Raw genomic sequence first — 8339 nt, 5'->3', positions numbered from 1 at the left:
AATATCATATAAGGCTGCAAATTTCAAATTACATAAGTTAAAATCAAGGGAGAAACAACATAGAATTAGGGTTTGATTTACATGAGGACTGGCCTTTCCCCTAAAACCTTGTCCTCCTACAATCACTCCAAGCCTTTCCTTCTCCTAGTCCCTTCAAGCATACCCTCATTCCTAGAGTCTTGTACTTATCAATAAATCCATCTCACATCTCATGAGATACTCGTGGATTTGTTTGGGTCCACACTTTAACAAGGGATCAAGCAAAATACGTTTTCTGGAAACCAAAGAGTAAAAAACGAATAATCAATACCACGGACGTGTCTCTGGCCTAAGAATACAAAATTCACGACTTAAACCAAGCTAAGGAAGGGTAGTGAAGTCATAATACTCCAAGGGGTTTTGCTTGAAGCAAGATAACATTTTAAAAATCCAACTGAAACAAGGATTCTTTTGGTAATTCAGATTGATGAACATTGCAGCGCGAAGACTTGAAAACTGATGACAATTCATAAGTAATTTCGGGGTACTAGCTGAAGCAAATGTGTTCCTCTATGTCTTCCCAACAATATACCAAAAGGGCGCTTCAAACGGACAACCGATCTAGGAGATGTGGTCCCAACACTGAAGTAAGTGCAATCTGAAAACTCCTGAAATTTTTATACGGGATTTCTGAAGTCAAAAGCATACACGGATTTGATTGGCCACACGAACTCGAAATCGAGTCATTATTTTTTCATTAGAAATCCTATTCTCTTTTCTTTCAAATTTGGGGTCGGGGACTCAACTCAGAGTCCGTATGAAGATTTTACATCCGTTCTCCCTAAGGGTATCAAATCTGAAGTTTTATGACAAACATCTAAGCGAAGAGAATCCTTGACAAATACGACTACTTTAATTCATTCGATGGCTGAAGAAGTATGCATCAGAGATGATAAAATAGAAATAAATACTTACCGAGGACGCCTCAATGAAAAACGAACGATGGGTATCCACATCATCAAATCCAAGATCATTAGAACTTCTGCTATTTTCTACATCATCAGATTGAAGACTAGTATAGATCGTTTTGAAAGACGAATGGCACTATCACCTAAATAAAGGAATACGTTATAGAAACATTTATGCCACGATTATAATTCAAGGGTAGAGAATTAAATTCAAGCATTAAGAATAAGAAATGGGTTTTCTGCAATATCAATTCTACTTCAAATAGAAAGAGGAATTTGGCTCGAACAGGGAAAGCCGGGAATTTATTTCCCTAAAATCATGCCAAGAAACGCCCAAGACTTTCCATTCACACATGACCAGCAATGGATGATGCTCAAGCATTCTCTTTCTTCTCAAGAGCAAGCGCTCATTAGGTTTTTTTGACAAAAAACCCTTGGTTCAAAGTTTATGAATAATTTTGAAAGGGTATTTTGGTAATGCAAGGAGGCGGATCGGTTTACTCAACTAGTGCATGCCCAGAAATACATACAAAACAAGTGCCCTTCTCTAATTTTATCTCAAGAAGGAATCTCTCAAGCAAAAGGAAAAGGAATTAGAGCTAAACGAGGAAATTAAAGGAATTTTGCTCAAATAAGGAAATCAAGGTATTTTCTCCTTCCAAAACTCCTCCGAGCCGTGACCAACCCCTTCTAATGCGTGAGAATGCTCTCCTAGGACAGTGGGACGTCACTTTTCTATCAAAATTTTTTCAGAGGGATAAAAGTCGAAGAGAATTAGGGTTTTGAGGAAAATAACCCTAATTTGGCTCAAATGAGGAAACCAGGGTCTTTTCTTCTTCTAAAAATTTTCCCAAACCATGGACAACCCCTTTTCATGCGTGAGGATGCTCTCTTAGGCCAGTGGGACGTGATTTATTCTCTATGGATTTTTGCAGAGGGATCAAAGTCGAAGAGAATTAGGGTTTTGGCGAAAAAAAACCCTAATTTCAAGAATTTTGTGAAAAGGGGATTTATTCTAAAAGAGAGGAGACCGGACCTGTCCCATTCTCTTATACGGTCCTCTAAGCCTCTCTCAATACCTTTTACCTCATTAATCTTCAACAAAAACGAGCTCATAAGGGATTTTGACCAAAATACCCTTATATTGCGATTTTGAGTATCTTCAAAGAAGAAAGCCTTGATACAGCTAGGGACCGACCAAGCTCTCATATACTCATTCCAAAGGCCTCATACACGTGAATATTGAGTTCTCTAAGTGTTCGAAGAAGGACGTTGTAGATGGTGGATTTTCAATAAAGGGAAAAACCGTAAAATCATGATGCATGTTTCTGACACGGCTTTCAGGCAAGCGATGATTCATATTTTACGAAGCCACGATGAATATGTCTTTCGAAAATCCTTCACTAGCTAAGCGTTCGATCCCTGGCATTTCGTCGTACCCTCTATGTAGAATAACATAATTAGGCGGTTCTCCGTAGATTGAGAGCAATAACGCCTTCAGGACGTCGGTGATACTCACTGTTCCCTGACTACATGAGAGAGACCCCCCTCTACATAGAAGAACGATTGGGCGGTTCTCCGTAAGATTGAGAGCAATAACGCCTTCAGGACGTCGGTGACACTCACTGTTCCCTGACTATGTAGAGAGATCGTGTATAGACCCAGGCGGTTCTCCGTAAGATTGAGAGCAATAACGTCTTCAGGACTTCGGCAACAGTCGCTGTTTCACTGACGGTACGCAAGAGATTAAATTCTACCGTGACATTCACCACTGAATTCCTAGAAGATAATCTATCTTATCTCATTACTTCTATTTCATGATCGAAATGGTAATAGATAAATGTATTACTCCGATTTCATGATCGAATCCACGACTGATCTCATGAAATAGTAATAGATATTACTCCGATTTCATGGTCGAACCCACGGATGGTCTCATGAAATGGTGTAATATCACCACTTATTTTATTACTCTGATTTCATGGTCGAATCCACGATCCCATGGAATGGTAATACCTATTTTATTATTCCGAATTCATGGTTGAATCCACGGCTGATCCTATGAATTGATAATAAAATACTACTCACTTTTATTACTCAAATTCATGAATCATTCTCCGCTTAATTTCATAAATTAGTAATAAATACTCAACAATCGGGCATCTGGACTACTAAGTAAGCCTCACAAAAATGGTGCAAGTGTACTCAATGATGGACGACTGAGCACCCGGATGCACGAACGAGCATCCAAAAAATATGAACAATGAGGAATCCTACGCAAAACAGGAGAAAATAATAAATATTAATAAAATAATAAGAGGCGCCCAGAGCCAGGCCCTCCGTCCGGTCGGCCGTGCCCTGGCCATGGTCGGTCCATGCCTCTCCCCTTATTTTTCTTATTTTTGTTATTTCATGAACTCGTGAAAACTCCTTGGTTTTAGCAACTTTCCTTGTTTTTGCAAAACTCATGAATCCTCCATAACTTCATGGATTCATGAAATAATATTATAAAATAAAGAAAGGTGCACGGGACCGGGCAACCTAGCCGGCCGGCCATGCCCGATCCGTGGTCGGTCCCACACCTCACAATCCTTAGATTTTACAATTATTCCCTAATCTCATGAAACTCCTCGTTTCAACAAAAACTCATGGATTCTCCATAACTTCAAGGATTCATGAAAAATAATATTATAAAATAGGGAAATGTGTGCGGGACCGGGCAACCTAGCCGGTCGGCCATGCTCTAGCCGTGGCCGGTCCCACACCTTGCAGTCCCTAGTCTTTTATAATTATTGTTTTCCTCAATTCATGAAACTCCTGGGTTTGAGCAAAATTCATGATTTCTTTATATTTTCTCAAATATTGCTCAAATCACGAAAACCAAAAGCCAACATGGTCACACGACTGGCTAGCCTCTCACGACAATTTTAAATATGAAAACACTTTTATTTTAATATTTTCAAAATATTGATGAATTGAGCATACATTCTCATTCCAACAAAAAATCAAGAGTTTCAACCAAGATGAAATTCTTCTGAAAATTCACAATGTTGCTCGAACGCGCATCAGAAAATAATGAAACTCTCAGTATGGAGACACGGACACCACGGAAACACGTGCATGCCTTCATGACCGACCAGAGTCATTCCTAGGGATTGCACAAAGCCGGTCCCACATGTTTTCATAATTCTGACCTAATTTGCTCAATTGCTCATACTGGGCCCAAACTCTCTCCAACCAACTGGAGGATTCTTCAAACGGCCAACAATTGGTCAGGTGACCACCAAGAGTCGGTCCCATGACCTATTGGTCGGTTTCCCATCTCTCATACCTAGGTGAAAAGGCGGGGGTCTAACAACACCACCCAATATTTCGCTTAGCAATCTGTATGGACAAACTCCAATATACTTTTTATGAGAATCAACTAGACAGTTAGACTCAATCAATAAAAAGATATATCAAAGAGTTTATATCTCAATCTCTCGATTTGATCTTTACTAAAGCAAATGGAAATGTGCGAGTCTTTATCAAAGAGAGATAACTTGGACGGTACCAAAGACCAATATCCAATGATCAATCAATATCAATCAACAACCAAAGGTTGGATTTCCAATTGATGATCTTAACGCACAACATGTATTATTTCAATTATATAAAATATAATGCGGAAAAGAAACAACACAGACACCAGAAGTTTTGTTAACGAGGAAACCGAAAATGCAGAAAAACCCCGGGACCTAGTCCAGATGAATACACACTGTATTAAGCCGCTACAGACACTATCCTACTCCAAGCTAACTTCAGACTGGACTATAGTTGAACCCCAATCAGTCTCCCACTGATCTAAGGTATAGTTGTACTCTTAAGCCTCTGATCCCAACAGGATACTGCACAATTGATTCCCTTAGCTGATCTCACCCACAACTAAGAGTTGCTGCAACCCAAAATCGCAGACTTGATAATAAACAAATCTGTGTCACACAGAAAAGTCTATCAAAGGATAAATCTGTCTCCCACAAAAAACCCTAGGTTTTGTTCCGTCTTAAGATATAAAATCAAGGTGAACAGGAACCAATTGATAATCCGGTCTTATATTCCCGAAGAACAGCCTAGATTAATCAATCACCTCTCAACAATCCTTCTTGACTACACAAGCGGTTTGTCGAGGAATCACAAACAGTGAGACGAAGATGTTTGTGACTTCTTTATCTTGCCTATCGGAGAACTCTCACGATCTCAAGCCAATCAAAGATTGTACTCGCACGATAAAAGATGCAAGATTAGATCACACAACTACAATAAAAGTAGTATCGGTCTGGCTTCACAATCCCAATGAAGTCTTTAAGTCGTTAACCTGGTTTTAGAGAAGAAAACCAAAGGTTAAAGGAGAATCGACTCTAGCGAGCGCACTAGTATCAAACAGACGTGTGGGGAGTAGTTTTGCACAATGCTAGATGTCTCATTTATATAGCCTTCAAATCAGGGTTTTGCCTTAGTTACAAAGCAAACCATATTCACCGTTAGATGAAAACCTGATTTAGATTCAAGCTAATATTTCTCAACCGTTAGATCGAAAACTTAACTTGTCACACACAATTGGGTAGACGTTTACTGGGTTTGTGAAAACCATGCCCAAACGTGTACATGTATGTTGGTTCAACATAGTAACCCAAAAGGTTAACCATATGAGCATTTCATATTAACCTAGTTCTTCTTCACCATAACTAGTTCAATTGACTCAAATGAACTAGTTAGAGAGTTGTTCAATTGCTATGAGATCTTATGTAACTACAAAAGACACAATTGAAACAAAGATGATTCGATTCGATGAATCAGCTCATGAAATTTATAGCCACGGTTTTAATAAAGCATTCCTTAGTAATTTAAGTTTCATGTTCAGATCACATCTTTAGATCATAACCACTTAAGCTCACAAACAAGTTCGCGGACTTAAGGTAACCGGCAGAGCTTTCCAAACTCAACAGAAAATCTCGGCAAAGAGTTTTTGGAAAATCCAAGCAGAAATTCTCGGTAAGAGAACTTCGGTCAGTTCGCGGACTGAGTTTTCGTACTGGGTTCGCGGACTTGGCAAAGCCAATTCCTCCGGTTTCTCTCAATCAACAAAGTTCGAAAACTTCGGAGTAAGGAATACATGGTTATGTAATCTAAACTCTCATTGCAATCATTGAGACATTCTCAGAGGACGTTATATAGCTCTTATTCACAGACCGTTTCACGTCAGAGAAATTCTCAAAGTAATTGAAACTTTTCATGATATTCGTCACTAGGTGAAGATAAACTTGATCAAAGCGAAACGCTTTACCAACACACGATTTCGAGAAAAAGATAAGTAGTGAATACTCAGATTGAAATGTCAAATGTGTATGATCCAGTCTATATAGCATATGACTTTTTGTCTCATAAGAAGTAGGAGATAGAATAGATAGACTTTTGAGTGATAGATAAGTTCAAGTCTCCACTTTCATGAAGTTCCACAGTTCCTTGTGTAGATCTTCGACGTTGTATGATGAATCTCCATGAAGTCCTTGAGCTCAACTACACTTTTTTATCCTAGTCCGAGACTTAGCTATAATAGACTAGAAATCAAGACTCATAGTTTTGATCACTAACATTGACAAACATGCTTGATATAGCAACGCATGCGAGGTCGACCGAGCTATGCTCTAACAATCTCCTCATTTGTCAATTTTAGTGACAAAACTATTAATACATATAGAATACAAAAAAGATAAACTTTAGTGGATCCTATTCCATAGTCTAATCTTCAACGTTCCTTGAAATCTTCGTCCTTCCAAGTACTCCAATGATCCCAAAGGTTGTAAGTTTAGCACCACCATTGTTGAAGATCCGTAGCTATAACAATGAGAGAAATCGATATTCTCGATCATTATTATACAGTGTCATAGTATCATTATGTAACATCAAAGTCCAATTGCATCACGACTTTAACAACAATACTATGGTAATATGTATCACTCCCCCTTAGTCAATACTCCATCTCGATCATGGAAACCACTCCCCCTTACACAATGATCCGAAAACCATATGTATTTGTAGTGTGAACTACATTATTTGTCCCCCTTTTTGTCAATAAAATTGGCAAAGGTAAAAGAACGGGATCATAATGAAATTTCCACAAGAGATATTTCATAGACTAAAAGAAAAAATACATATCAACTTAATTTAGATGTAATCATAAATCCGAAGATAAATGCATTCATCAAGGAGTTTTAAGATACAAGATAACCCCTATAAAATTCCACAGCCGCACACCCCGCAAGATATTACCATTAAGCACAAGTTCAAAAGAACTCTCCCCCATTTGATATCATTCCCGAAAGAACAACAAGAGCGACCTTAATTTCGAAAGAAAAGAAGGATTTTTTAATTGGACACCAAAAACCATGGAAATGATTTTATATATCCAAAACTCAACCAAATTAATCACAAGTAAACCCATGATTAATTTAATCGGAATACGCAACTAAATCAAACCACAAAAGTTATCAATTTAATTGATTGTGCTCAACATAAGAAAACTCACGGAGCTACAACTAAGATAACCACACGGATATCTTGTTTCCTTATCTTGTTTCTAATATCTTTTGTAATTAGAGCACAATACTTCTATCATTTCTAGTCTAACCTATCGAAGTTGATTGTAGTTTACATATCAAGCGACTCGAGTTTTAGAACTAAATATGACAACCAATCTTGACATACCAACGCTTGGTGGGTACAACCGAGCAGTGCTCTAACACAACCTAGTGTACACGTTTAGGTACGGTTAATCAAACCTAAATGAAGGTACATTTCATTTGTGTATAACAAGCTAAGTTCGATCTAACGTTTGAAAGATATTAGCTTGAATCTAATCAGGTTTTCATCTAACAGTGAATATTGAATGCTTTGTTACCAAGGTAACTAAGATTGCAAACCCTGATTTGAAAACTATATAAATGAGAACTTTAGCAACTGCGAAACCTAGTCCCCACACCTCTTGTGTGATATTAGTTGTATAAGCTAGAGTCGATTCTCCTTTAACCTTATGTTTTTCACGAAACCCTGTAGGTTAACGACTTAAAGACTTTATTGGGATTGTGAAGCCAGATCCAATTATTTTCTCTGTAGTTGCGTGAACTGCACTTGCTGTTTTATCTAATTTGATTACTATCTTCTCTAAGATTGGCTCGAGATTTAGTCTCCGATAGGCAAGATAAAAAGTAGCACAAACATCTTTTTTCTCATCTTTTGTGATTCCACAATATCTTGTTTCGTTACCATACGGTTAAGATTATTATGAGGTGATTGAATAAGCCTAGCGATTAGAGCACAATACTAGAGCACAAAAGGAAAACCTATCATTCAAAA

Source organism: Papaver somniferum, chromosome 1, assembly GCF_003573695.1.
Source record: "Papaver somniferum cultivar HN1 chromosome 1, ASM357369v1, whole genome shotgun sequence".
NCBI lineage: Eukaryota > Viridiplantae > Streptophyta > Magnoliopsida > Ranunculales > Papaveraceae > Papaver > Papaver somniferum.
This window is presented reverse-complemented; position numbering follows the sequence as displayed.